Here is a 15,034-nt window from a genome sequence, read left to right as displayed (position 1 = left end):
TATAAGCCTCTTCCTTGGATTTAACACTTTCCCTAATTTCCCTTGTTAGCCACGGTTGAGCCACCTTTCCTTTTTTATTCTTACGCCACACAGGGATGTACAAGTGTTGTAGTTCATCCATGTGATCTTTAAATGTCTACCATTGCCTATCCACCGTCAACCCTTTAAGTATCATTCTCCAGTCTATCCTAGCCAATTCACGCCTCAAACCGTCGAAGTTTCCTTTCTTTAAGTTCAGAACCTTAGTCTCTGATTTAACTGTGCAAGTACCTTCACCACACAGACTGCAACGGTTCAAGAAGGTAGCTCACCACCACCTTCTCAAGGACAATTAGGGATGGGCAATAAATGTCAGCGATGCCCACATCATAAACGAATGATTATTAGCCATGAACAATTAAAAGAACAGGGAAACAGGCAACAGAGAACAAGATGGTTTTCTGACTGGAGGCCTTGGTCCTGGATCCTGGGGTAGAATGACAATGGGCTGTCCTTTACCCACAAAGGTCATCAGCAGAAGGTTTTGGGAGGAGATCACACAATTCATCACGGCGATGAGTGTTCTCCCCAGGACATGGATCCAGTGCCGCCAAAAGTTTAATGACCTCAAACGGCTGGTCAAAGTGAATGAAGGCTTCAGGAAATGCCATATCTCACCATCTGCACCACAAGCCTCACACACTGCTCAATGCAACACACAGCCATCACTCACCGCCCAACAATCTCCAGCAATCACCACTCATACCTCACAATCATGGCTTCAGTTCACCCTCACACACTTAGCACAGCTGCAACACTCAAACTCACATCGAACACCTTGCACACACTGACGGCTATTCAACCATGGGAGGCACATTATCCAAATATATTGCACTACACTCAATGACACAAATCCCTTTCTCGTGCAGGCAAAGGTGGCACACAACTGCCGTGAGCTACAACAGACAGGAGGCAGACAAGCGAGCCTTCCCATCCAGATGGACCTCGAGGAATCCAGTTTCAAATTATTGGAGGGGCAGTCACAGAGTCCGTGGCGAGCAGAGAAGGTCAAAATGTTATGTATGCAACCCTAGGCAACCTGTATCATACCGTAACCAGAGGGCATACCTGTTGGAGTCCCAAGGGATCCCAGCATCCCTTGGGAGCACTGTATATAAGTAGGCCTCCCATGCTGTGCCAACACTCTGGAGTTTGAATAAAGGAGTAAGATCACACTTACTCATTGTCTACAGTGCTCAGTTACATTATTTTATTATGAGCATAACAACTGGCGACGAGATAATGAACAACCACGTGAAAATGCAGAGAACTGTTGGTATCGTGGAGAAATTCTCAGAAGGGGACGATTGGGAGGCCTTCGTGGAGCGATTTGTGGCCAATGAGCTGGAAGGGGATGAGAACACTGCCAAACGAAGGGTGATCATCCTCACTGTCTGTGGGGCAACAACCTATGGCCTCATGAAGAATCTTCTAGCTCCAGTGAAACCAACAACCAAATCTTATGAAGAACTGTGTACACTGTTCCGGGAGCACCTCAATCCGAAGGAAAGCATTCTGATGGCAAGGTATCGATTTTACATGTGTCAACGGTCTGAAGGCCAGGAAGTGGCGAGCTTTGTCGCCGAACTAAGGTACCTTGCAGAACATTGCGAATTCGATGGATTCCTTGAGCAAATGCTAAGAGATTTCTTTGTGCTTGGCATTGGCCATGAGGTTACCCTTCACAAAATATTGACTGTTGAAACACCGAACCTGAGCAAAGCCATAATAATAGCACAGGCATTTATGTCCACCAGCGATAACACCAAACAAATTTTGCAGCATAAAGAGGCTTCGGCAAGTACTGTACACAAAGTAACGTTTTCTGGCAGGAATGCCTGTGGCAGAACGTACACGGCTGCAGCTGCACGACCTCAGATGAACCAGAGTCCACCATCAAACGTTAATGCGAGACAGTTAACACCTTGTTGGCGCTGCGGAGGTGATCATCGCGCCCATCAATGCCGCTTCAAACACGATGTGCGCAAAGGCTGTGGAACAATGGAACACCTCCAGCGAATGTGCAGACGAGCTGCAAACCCTGCAAACCACCACGTTGCAGAGAAGGATCGATCTGTGGCGGATCAGGCTGAACTAGAGACTCGAACCTAGGAGGCAGAAGTATACAGGGTACACACCTTCACCACAAAATGTCCACCGATCATGCTAAAAGTCGAACTGGACGGAATTCCAGTATCCATGGAACTGGACACGGGTGCGAGTCAGTCTCTCATGAGCAAAAAGGCCTTTGACAGGCTGTGGTGCAACAAGGCACACAAGCCCATGCTTAGCCCCATTCATACCAAGCTAAGAACTTACACTAAAGAGCTGATCAATGTCATTGGCAGCGCAGCAGTAAAAGTCTCCTATGATGGAGCAGTGCACGAACTTCCACTATGGATTGTACCAGGAGATGGCCCCACACTGTTCGGCAGAAACTGGCTGGGAAAAATCCGCTGGAACTGTGACGACATCCGAGTGCTTTCGTCCGTCAATGACGCCTCATGGGCCCCAGTTCTGAGCAAGTTCCTGTCGTTATTTGAGCCAGGCATCGGAAATTTCTCGGGGGCGAAGATGCAGATCCACTTGGTTCTCGGTACATGACCCGTCCACCACAAGGCACATATGATGCGAGAGAAAGTGGAAATTGAGCTGGACAGGCTGCAGCGTGAAGGCATCATCGCGCTGGTGGAGTTCAACGAGTGGGCCATTCCGATTGCTCTGGTTCTCAAAGGCGATGGCACGGTCAGAATTTGTGGGGACTATAAAGTAATGATTAACCGTTTTTCGCTACAGGACCAGTACCCGCTACCCAAGGCAGACGACCTATTTGCGACCCTGGCTGGAGGAAAAACATTCACCAAGTTGGCCCTGACCTTGGCCTACATGACGCAGCAGCTGACGGCATCTTCGGAAGGCCTCACCTGCATCAACACGCACAAAGGTCTGTTCATCTACAATAGATGCCCGTTTGGGATTCGATCGGCCGCGGCAATTTTTCAAAGGAACATGGAGAGCCTGCTAAAGTCGGTTCCGCGCACCGTGGTTTTCCAGGACGACATACTGGTCACAGGTCGGGACACCATCGAACACTTGAAGAACCTGGCAGAAGTTCTAAGTCGGCTCGATCGCGTGAGACTTAGGTTGAAATGCTCGAAGTGTATTTTCCTGGCACCAGAGGTCGAGTTCTTAGGGAGAAGAATCGTGGCAGATGGCATCAGACCCACCGACCCCAAGACGGAGACCATCAAGAACGCAGCGAGACCACAGAATGTGACGGAGCTGCAGTCATTCCTGGGATTCCTCAACTATTTTGGGAATTTCCTACCCAGGTTAAGTACCTTGCTAGAACGCCTACATGTGCTGCTATGCAGGGGAGATGACTGGGTATGGGGGAAATCACAAGAAGCTGCTTTTGAGAAAGCCAGAAATCTCTCATGTTCCAACAAACTGCTTGTTCTGTATAACCAATATAAACGTTTAGTGCTAGCTTGCGAAGCGTCTTCGTACGGGGTTGGGTATGTGTTACAACAAGCAAACGAATCGGAAACATTGCAACCGGTCGCCTATGCGTCCAGGAGTTTGTCCAAGGTTGAAAGGGCCTACAGCATGATTGAAAAAGAAGCTCTGACATGCATTTACGGGGTGAAAAAAATGCACCAGTATCTGTTTGGTCTCAAGTTTGAGCTAGAAACTGACCATGAGCTGCTCATATCGCTATTCTGAGAGAGCAAAAGGATTAATACCAATGCCTCTGCCCGCATCCAAAGATGGGCGCTCACACTGTCTGCATATAACTATGTAATCCACCACATACCAGGCATAGAGAACTGCGCTGATGCTCTCAGTCGGCTACCATTGCCCACCACCGGGGTGGAAATGGCAGAACCTGCAGACTTGCTCTTGGTGATGGATGCATTTGAAAACGAAAAGTCACCCATTACGACCCGCCAGATCAGGACCTAGACCAGCCAGGATCCTTTACTGTCCCTTGTAAAAAAACTGCATCCTCCATGGGAGCTGGTCCAGCATCCCAGCGGAGATGCATGACGAGATCAAGCCGTTCCAGCGGCGCAAAGATGAAATGTCCAAAAAGGCGGACTGTCTTTTGTGGGGCAATCGCGTGGTTTTGCCTAAGAAAGGCAGGGAAACGTTCATGCATGACCTACACAGCACCTACCCAGGCATAGTAATGATGAAAGCCATAGCCAGATCACGTGTGTGGTGGCCCGGCATCGACTCAGATTTGGAGTCATGTGTGCGCCAATGCAACACTTGCTCTCAACTGAGCAATGCACTCAGAGAGGCACCGCTAAGTTTGTGATCATGGCTCTCCAAACCGTGTCTAGGATCCACGTTGACTTTGCGGGCCCGTTTCTAGGCAAAATGTTTTTGGTTGTTGTGGATGCTTATTCAAAATGGATTGAGTGTGTAATAATATCTGTAAGCATGTCCACTGCCTCTCTGCCCGCATCCAAAGATGGGCGCTCACACTGTCTGCATATAACTATGTATTCCACCACATACCAGGCATAGAGAACTGCGCTGATGCTCTCAGTCGGCTACCATTGCCCACCACCGGGGTGGAAATGGCAGAACCTGCAGACTTGCTCTTGGTGATGGATGCATTTGAAAACGAAAAGTCACCCATTACGACCCGCCAGATCAGGACCTAGACCAGCCAGGATCCTTTACTGTCCCTTGTAAAAAAACTGCATCCTCCATGGGAGCTGGTCCAGCATCCCAGCGGAGATGCATGACGAGATCAAGCCGTTCCAGCGGCGCAAAGATGAAATGTCCAAAAAGGCGGACTGTCTTTTGTGGGGCAATCGCGTGGTTTTGCCTAAGAAAGGCAGGGAAACGTTCATGCATGACCTACACAGCACCTACCCAGGCATAGTAATGATGAAAGCCATAGCCAGATCACGTGTGTGGTGGCCCGGCATCGACTCAGATTTGGAGTCATGCGTGCGCCAATGCAACACTTGCTCTCAACTGAGCAATGCACTCAGAGAGGCACCGCTAAGTTTGTGATCATGGCTCTCCAAACCGTGTCTAGGATCCACGTTGACTTTGCGGGCCCGTTTCTAGGCAAAATGTTTTTGGTTGTTGTGGATGCTTATTCAAAATGGATTGAGTGTGTAATAATATCTGTAAGCATGTCCACTGCCACCATCAAAAGCCTACGAGCCATGTTTGCCACGCACAGCCTGCCTGATGTCCTTGTCAGCTACAATGGGCCGTGCTTCATCAGTGCTGAATTCAAGGAATTCATGACCCGCAATGGGATCAAGCACGTCACATCTGCCCAGTTCAAGCCCGCATCCAATGGCCAGGCAGAACAGGCAGTCCAAACCATCAAGCAAAGCTTGAAACGTGTGTCGGAAGGCTCCCTGCAGACTCTCCTGTCACGAGTCCTGCTCAGCTACCGCACCAGACCCCACTCGCTCACCGGGGTTCCCCCAGCCAAGCTGCTCATGAAAAGGGCGCTCAAAACAAGGCTCTCTTTTGTCCACCCTGATCTCCATGATCACGTCGCGGGCAGGCGGCATCAACAAAGCATGTATCATGATCGCGCAAACTTGTCACGCGATATTGAAGTCAATGACCCTGTATTTGTACTCAACTATGAACATGGTCCCAAATGGCTTGCTGGCACCATCATAACCAAAGAAGGGAGTAGGGCGTTTCAGGTCAAACTTGCTAATGGAATAACTTGCAGAAAACATTTGGACCAAACCAAACTGCAATTCACAAACAGCTACGACCAGCCTGAAGAGGACACCACCAACTTCGACCCTCTAACACACACACAAATTACAACCGACATCACGGTTGACCATGAAGCTGTCCAGCAGCCCAGCGAAGAAGTAACTGACTCATCCACACCTCATTTGTACCGCGACGATCGACTAGGGAGCGAAAAGCCTCAGATTGTCTCACCTTGTAAATAAGTGCACTATTGACTTTGGGAGGGAGTGATGTTATGTATGCAACCCAAAGCAATCTGTATCATATCGCCACCAGAGGGCATACCTGTTGGAGTCCCAAGGGATCCCAGCATGCCTTGGGAGCACTGTATATAAGCAGGCCTCCCATGCTGTACCAACACTCTGAAGTCTGAATAAAGGAGCTAAGGTCACACTTACTCATTGTCTACAGTACTCAGTTACATTACTTTATTATGAGCATAACACAAACCATTGCTGATGATGATGGTATGGCCATACTGTGATGTATCCCTGACAAGACAGTAAACCTCATCGCCACAACTGGAGAGCAATATCGCCTTACGCTTCTCTCTGTGCGTTCATGTCCTCCGTCAGATCGTTTGCTGTGAAGTAGTACTCGAGCCTTTCCGTAAAGGCCTCCCAATCATTGCCCACGGTAAAATCCTTTAGTGAGCCCAGAGTAGCCATGGTTGCGTGGAATTCGTCCGCTTCCTTGTCGCCAATGTGATGTATGTAGCACACAAATCACTGACTCCACACAGTCTGGTGCAGATCTAACTGCTGTGACCTTAGTCTTTTATTGAACAGCTCCAGAGTGCCCCACAGGTGTGATGGGCAGCCTTTTATACCACCTCGTGCAGGTACATTCAGGTCTCTCACCACAGCGCCCTCTGTGGTGCACCATTGTACTTATCATACATTTAACACACAATACACAACACATACCTAATCCTTTTTATCACTTCCCACTCATCCCACACTCTCTTCTCACTTACAAGCTGCTAATGGTGTATGCATGAATATCTTGCTTTTGCGGTAACCTTTGCAGTTACGGAACATCTCAGAATTGTTATACGTTGACTGCAAAGCCACATGTGTGAGGTCGATGGTGCCCTGCAGCTTGGGGAAGCCTGCTATCCTGACATAGCCACATGTGTGCTTGTCCAGCTTCTCTCTGTTCAGAGAGAAGACAATGCAGTCCCTTCTCCTGGAGGAGAGAGCCACTGTGACCTCCTGGATGCAGTGATAGACGGTGAACTGGTTGATGTTAGCTATGTCTTCTGCTGCAGACTGGAAGGATCCGCTGGCGAAAAAAAATTGAAGGCCACGGTGACCTTGAGGGTCATTGGGAGAGTCGTTGCGCCCTGCTCTGAGGCTGCAGGTCTGGTTACGGGAAGTGGCTGATTTCTGTAAACACCTCTTTGGTGAAGCAGAGCCTCCTAATACACTGCTCCTGGCTTAAGTGAAGGTAGGAGAAGTACTCTCGGAAGACGCTAGGTGGGTAAGGCCTTCTGCTAAGAATCCCCCTGCCCCTCCTTCTCCCTCTGTGAGCATCTTCTTCGCTGCTTCCGTTCCATCTCCGTATGATACTAAAAGCGCAAGGGAGACTGCAAGTAGAGTCCCCATAACTGGGAGCAAGTGGTGCGAGCCAAAGCCTTTAAATGAGAATCAAGGTGTTCTCCATTTCTTGTGACCACAGCAACTTTAAACAACTCTAGAAAGCTCCAAACAGTTGCAGAAACACAGACAGACCCAGTACAACTGAAAAAGCATGTCAGCTGCAAGTTGTTGATGATCCCTTTAAATAGCACTGCTCGGGGCTTCTTCTTGCTGCTGAATGCTTGATCAGCAGGGCATTAAATGGAATGGCGACGTCCAAAATGGCAGATCGTGCATCAAATCAGTGTTGCACACTCATTGACGTCACGATCCGCCTAATCTAAATATTTGCAGTATGTGCTGGCACCGGCAGCGCGACTGACCTCCCCAAAATGGCCGCTGTGGGACCCATCAGAAGAGGGTGGAAGTTAGTCAACTGCCATTTTTTCTTCAAAACGGGCCCTAATGGCCGGGTAAACCCCCAGCTTTCTAGCCCTATACCTTCAAAGAAAGTTGGGTTCTGCAATGTTTTATCTTTGTTGGATGGTATTAGCTCAATCAACTCCAAGGGCTGGATTTTTTAGTTCTTTGCGCTCCGGGTCTCACCCGGAGCGTGAAAGGCGGCATTGAGGTCTTCTGAGCCCCATCGCGATCCTCCGGTCTGGTTGCGCCGGGTGTGCAACGCCTTTGGTTGCGACACCGGCAGTAGTTTTTACTTTTCCCCGATCTGTCTACCTGGAAGTAAGCCCGCAATGACTGCCTGGGAAATGAGTGTGGTCCAGCATAGGCGGCGACACAGAGGAAGGTAAAGTACTCCAACGGTAAGTGAGAGTGTTTGTTCTTAAATTTTTTTTCGCGATTTGTGTTGTGGTGGCGTAGGCAATGTTTTGGGAATGTTATTGTGTTTTTTTTTAAGGATCCCCCCGCCCTCCCGCCCCCAGGCCTCTCTCGGAGCGCACACGGCCTGGCAGTTTAGTTTGCGAGTTTCCCATCCTTGCGCCACGAAAAGTGTACAATGCCTCCCTTAGCGTTGTGCCCCCTGACTCAGGGCCCAGATGCCGAAACATCCATATTAAAGTGCAAACTATTCCCGGCTGGTAAATTTGCCGTGTCGCCTTCGTTTTGGCCCTGAAAACAGAAAAGCCTAAAATCCAGCCCCAAATATGTGGTATCTGGCAAAGCATAGCATTGAATTTTGCTGGTTGGTACCTAGGGGAGCTGTGGACCAGCAAATTAGCTGATGGATCAGTTCTGAAGAAGGGCTGAGACCAAAACATTAATTTTTTCTGTTGGCTCCACAGATGCTGATTAACATGCTGTTTTTCTTTTGGAATCTATACTGCTGGCTTAAGTAATAAGAACAGAGAATACTGGAAATCTCAGCGGGTCAGGTAGCATCTGTGGAGAGAAAAATAGAGTTAACATTTCAGGTCGATGACCCTTTGTCAGAACTGCCGAATGTTCGAAAAGAGCACATTCTTAAGCACTGAAAGGGGGCGGGGAAGAAAGAACAAAAGGGAAAGTCTGTGATAGGGTGGTAGGCAGAAGAGATTAGAGAGACAAAAGGGATGATGGGCCGAATTGAAATGCTAATGATCGAGGTTAGAAAAAGGTTAATCTGGATAGGGTGTGAATGACGTAGTAATGACCAGCTGCCATTAGAGACAAAGAGAAGAAAAAAAGTGAAGAAAGAAGAAAAAAAAACATAAGATGGGGGAGGGGGAGAAAAGAGAGTCAAAGATGGCCAAAGGTTCAGCTCTGAAATTGTTGAACTCGATGTTGAATCCAGCAGGCTGTAAAGTGCCGAAACGAAAGATGAGGCATACAAATTGGCCAGAAAAAGCAGCAAACCTGAGGACTGGGAGAAATTTAGAATTCAGCAGAGGAGGACAAAGGGTTTGATTAGGAGAGGGGAAATAGAGTACGAGAGGAAGCTTGCCGGGAGCATAAAAACTGACTGCAAAAGCTTCTAGAGATATGTGAAGAGAAAAAGATTAGTGAAGACAAACGTAGGTCCCTTGCAGTCGGACTCAGGTGAATTAATAATGGGGAACAACGGGACTGGCAGGAAGAATGTTCCCGATGTTGGGGAAGTCCAGAAACGGACTGCAAAAGCTTCTATAGCTATGTGAAGAGAAAACGATTAATGAAGACAAATGTGTCTTCAGAATCAGGTGAATTTATAATGGGGAACAAAAAAATGGCAGACCAATTGAACAAATACTTTTGTTCTGTCTTCACTAAGGAAGACACAATTAACCTTCCGGAATTACTAGGGGACCGAGGGTCTAGCGAGAAGGAGGAACTGAAGGAAATCCTTATTAGTCAGGAAATTGTGTTAGGGAAATTGATGGGATTGAAGGCCGATAAATCCCCAGGGCCTGATAGTCTGCACCCCAGAGTATTTAAGGAAGTGGCCCTAGAAATAGTGAACGCAATGGTGGTCATTTTTCAACATTCTATAGTCTCTGGATCAGTACCTATGGATTGGAGGATAGCTAAGGTAATCACACTTTTTAAAAAAGGAGGGAGCGAGATAACAGGGAATTATAGACCGGTTAGCCTGACATTGGTAGTGGGAAAATGTTGGAATCAATTATGAAAGACATAATAGCAGCGCATTTGGAAAGCAGTGACAGGATCGGTCCAAGTCAGCATGGATTTATGAAGGGGAAATCATGCTTGACAAATCTTCGAGAGTTTTTTGAGGATCTAACGAGTAGAGTGGACAAGGGAGAACCAGTGGATGTGGTGTATTCGGACTTTCAAAAGGCTTTTGACAAGATCCCACACAAGAGATTAGTATGCAAAATTAAAGCACATGGTACTGGGGGTAATGTATTGACGTGGATAGAGAACTGGTTGGCAGATAGGAAGCAAAGAGTAGGAATAAATGGGTCCTTTTCAGAATGGCAGGCAGTGACTAGTGGTGTACTGCAAGGTTCAGTGTTGGGGGGCCTCAGTTATTTACAATATACATTCATGATTTGGATGAAGGAATTGAATGTAATATCTCCAGGTTTGCAGATGACACTAAACTGGGTGGCGGTGTGAGCTGTGAGGAAGACGCGAAGAGGCTGCAGAGTGACTTGGACAGATTAGGTGAGTGGGCAAATGCATGGCAGATGCAGTATAATGTGGATAAATGTGAGGTTATCTACTTTGGTGGCAAAAACAGGGAGACAGAATATTATCTGAATGGTGACAGATTAGGCAAAGGGGAGGTGCAACGAGACCTGGATGTCATGGTACATCAGTCATTGAAAGTTGGCATGCAGGTACAGCAGGCGGTGAAGAAGTCAAATGGCATGTTGGCCTTCATAGCAAGAGATTTGAGTACAGAAGCAGGAAGGTCTTGCTGCAGTTGTACAAGGGCTTGGTGAGGCCACACCTTGAATATTGTGTACAGTTTTGGTCTCCTAATCTGAGGAAGGACATTCGTGCTATTGAGGGAGTGCAGTGAAGGTTCATCAGACTGATTCCCGGGATGGCAGGACTGACTTATGAAGAAAGACTGGATCGATTAGGCTTATATTCACTGAAATTTAGAAGAATGAGAGGGGATCTCATAGAAACATATACAATTCTGACGGGATTGGACAGGTTAGATGCAGCAAGAATGTTCCTGATAGCAAGAATGGCACGGTCAGGATTTGCGGCGATTATAAAGTAACTATTAATCGTTTCTCGCCATTGGACCAATACACGCTACCTAAGGCAGTCGACCTATTTGCGACACTGGCAGGAGGCAAGACATTCACCAAGCTCGACCTGACTTCAGCCTACATGACGCAGGAGCTGGAGGAGTCTTCGAAGAGCCTCACCTGCATCAACACGCACAAGGGACTGTTCATCTACAACAGATGTCCGTTTGGAATTCGGTCGGCTGCAGCGATCTTCCAGAGAAACATGGAGAGCCTACTCAAGTCGGTACCACACACGGTGGTCTTTCAGGACAACATATTGGTCACGGGTTGGGACACCGTCGAGCACCTACAAAACCTGGAGGAGGTCCTCCAGCGACTGGATCGCGTAGCGCTGCGGCTGAAGAGGTCGAAATGCGTCTTCATGGCAACAGAAGTGGAGTTTTTGGGGAGAAAGATCGCGGCGGATGGCATTCGGCCCAGACGCCAAGACAGAGGCTATCAGGAACATGCCCAGGCCAAAGAACGACACGGAGCTGCGGTCATTCCTGGGACTCCTCAACTATTTTGGTAACTTCCTACCGGGGTTAAGCACCCTTTTAGAGCCTCTACATGTGTTATTGCGTAAAGGTGAGAACTGGGTATGGGGAAAAACCAAGTAATTGCTTTTGAGAAAGCCAGAAACATTTTATTCTCCAACAAGCTGCTTGTATTGTATAACCCGTGTCAAAGACTTGTGCTAACATGTGACGCGTTGTTGTAGGGAGTCGGGTGTGTATTACAACAAGCTAACGTTGCGGGGAAGTTGCAACCTGTCGCCTACGCTTCCAGGAGCTTATCTAAGGCCGAGAGGGCCTGCAGCATGATTGAGAAAGAGGCATTAGCGTGTGTGTTCGGGGTAAAGAAAATGCGTCAGTACCTGTTTAGCCTCAAATCTGAGCTGGAAACCGATCACAAGCCGTTCATATCCCTGTTCGCTGAAAACAAAGGGATTCATACTATTGCCTCAGCCCGCATACAAAGGTGGACACTCGCACTATCAGCGTATAACTATACCATACGCCACAGGCCAGGCACCGAGAACTGTGCGGATGCTCTCAGTCCCGCCCGGGTATAGTAATGATGAAAGCGATAGCCAGATCCCACGTGTGGTGGCCCGGTATCGACTCTGGCTTAGAGTCCTGTGTATGGTAATGCAACGTATGTGCTCAGTTGAGCAACACGCCCAGAGAGGCACCACTAAGTTTGTGGTCCTGCCCCTCCAGACCATGGTCGAGGACCCATGTTGACTATGTGGGCCTGTTTCTCGGTAAAATGTTCCTGGTGGTGGTGGATGCTTTTTCAAAATGGATTGAATGTGAAATAATGTAGGGAGCACCAGCACCGCCATCATTGAAAGCCTGAGGGCCATGTTTGCCACCCAAGGTCAGTGACAGCGGGCCATGTTTCACCAGTGCCGAATTTAAAGAATTCATGACCCGCAATGGGATCAAACATGTCACCTCGGTCCCATTTAAACCAGCCTCCAATGGGCAGGGAGAGCGGGCAGTGCAAACCATCAAACAGACCCGAAATGAGTCACAGAAGGCTCACTCCAAACCCGCCTGTCCCGAGTACTGCTCAGCTACTGCACGAGACCCCACTCGCTCACAGGGGTGTCCTCGGCTGAGCTACTCATGAAAAGGTCACTTAAAACCAGACTCTCGCTGGTTCACCCCAACCTGCATGATCAGGTAGAGAGCAGGCAGCAGCAACAAAATGTAAACGATGGTCGCGCCACTGTGTCACGGGAAATTGATTTGAATGACCCTGTGTATGTGCTAAACTATGGACATGGTCCCAAGTGGATCGTGGGCATGGTGATAGCTAAAGAAGGGAGTAGGGTGTTTGTAGTCAAACTAGACAATGGACAAATTTGCAGAAAGCACCTGGACGAAATGAGGCTGCGGTTCACAGACTGCTCTGAACAACCCACAGCAGACACCACCTTTTTCGAGCCCACAACACACACCCAAAGGATCAACGACACCACGCCCGACCAGGAAATCGAACCAATCACGCCCAACAGCCCAGCAAGGCCAGGCTCACCTAGCAACCCTGCAGGGCCAACAACATGCCAGCCCAGCGAGGGCACAGCCAACACACCAGAACAGACATTTGTACCGAGGCGGTCCACCAGGGAAAGAAAGGCTCCCGATCGCTTCACCTTGTAAATAGTTTTCACTTTGACTTTGGTGGGGGAGTGATGTTGTGTATCTGTAAAGCATGCACTCCCATGTTCCGCCACCAGGGAGCTCATCCCCGAAGTCCCATGGGATCCCAGCATCCCTTGGGAGCACTGTATATAAGCCAGTCCCTAAGGCCTGTTCCTCACTCTGGAGTGTCTCATTAAAGACTGAGGTCACTGTTACTTTAACCTCCCTGTGTGCAGCCTCATCTGTGTTGGGAACACCATAGTCTATAATGGCAGCTGGTCATTACTACGCCATTCACACCCTGTCCAGATAAATTATTTTCTAACCTCTATCATTACCATTTCAATTCAGCCCATCATCCCTTTTGTCTCTCCTGTCTCCTACCCTATCACAGACCTTCCCTTTTGTTCTTTCTTCCCCTCCCCCTTTCAGTGCTTAAGAATGTACTCTTTTGAACATACGGCAGTTCTGACGAAGGGTTATCGACCCGAAACGTTAACTCTGTTTTTCTCTCCACAGTTGCTGCCTGACCCGCTGAGATTTCCAGCATTCTGATTTTATTTCAGATTCCAGCATCTGCAGTCTTTTGCTTTTGTGCTTGCTTAAGTACCTGTTACGACTACCTTTATTTGATTTTTTGGGGCTATTAAGTTTGTGAGGAGGAATCCCAACTTTCAGAGTTTATAACTCTCAAGTGGCATTTGATGACTGAACTATTTGTAAAAAGTGCAAGGCCCTATCTTACATTCAGTAATTTGTTTGTGTGGGTCTTGGTCGAACACATTTTCACTTTTACTAGGATACATCTTAAAAAGATTTATTAAGTTCATTAATTTCCTCAGTTGCACAGTTGATTGGAAAAGTGAATATTTTACTTTTAATCATTATAAAACTTAACAGGAACATTTGAAAGTATCACCAAAGCAGTGACAGAAGCTAATCAGAGGCCATTTCCACGGTCAACAGGTTTTGTGAGCTCCAGAGATAATTCTGGATTATTAGTCTAGGCCTCTGGATTAGTAATCCGATATAGCTGCTACATTACCTGTTACTATCTACTCTGTCCCATCCCTTCATAATTTTAAACACTTCTTTTAAATCATAGGAACAGCAGTAGGCCATTCAGCCCTTCAGGCCTGCTCCACCATTCAATTAGATCATGGCTGATCTGTACCTCAACTCCATTTATGTGCCGTAGCTCCATATCCCTTACTAGCCTTTCATAAGAACATAAGAAATAGGAGCAGGAATAGGCGAGCTGGCTCCTCGAGCTGCTCCGTCATTTAATAAGATCATGGCTGATCTGATCATGGACTCAGCTCCGCTTCCCTGCCCACTCCCCACAACCCTTTATTCCCTTATCGCTCAAAAATCTGTCTATCTCTTTCTTAAATATATTCAATGACCCAGCCTCCACAGCTCTCTGGGGCAGAGAATTCCATAGATTTACAATCCGCTGAGAGAAGATTTTCCCAACAAAAATCTATTGATCTCAGTCTTGAAAGCTCCAATTATTCCAGCAGCCACAGCCTTTTGGGGTAGAGAATTCCAACTTTCGACCACTCTGAGTGAAAAAATAATTTCTGATTTTGCTCCTAAATTGCCTAATTCTGATTTTCAGAGTATGCTCCCTCATTCTTGGTTCCCATACCAGAGGAAATAGTTTATAGTATCTAGCCTATTGAATCTTTTAAGCATTTTAACAACCTCGATCACATTATCCCTCAATGTTCTATACCCAAGGGAATACAAGCCAAGTTTATGCAACCCGTCCTCATAATTTAAATCCCTAAACTCTGGTATCATCCTGGTGAATTCACACACC

General features: G+C 47.6%; 1 protein-coding gene across 3 annotated transcripts in view; it reads right to left on the bottom strand.

Moving 5' to 3' along the window:
* The window catches only part of atp8b5b (ATPase phospholipid transporting 8B5b), a 506,562-nt gene that overhangs the window by 92,159 nt on the left and 399,369 nt on the right, over nt 1–15,034 (bottom strand). The window lies entirely within an intron of this gene.

Source organism: Pristiophorus japonicus, chromosome 2 (genome assembly GCF_044704955.1).
Source record: "Pristiophorus japonicus isolate sPriJap1 chromosome 2, sPriJap1.hap1, whole genome shotgun sequence".
In the NCBI taxonomy this organism is placed as follows: Eukaryota; Metazoa; Chordata; class Chondrichthyes; family Pristiophoridae; genus Pristiophorus; species Pristiophorus japonicus.
This window is presented reverse-complemented; position numbering and strand designations above follow the sequence as displayed.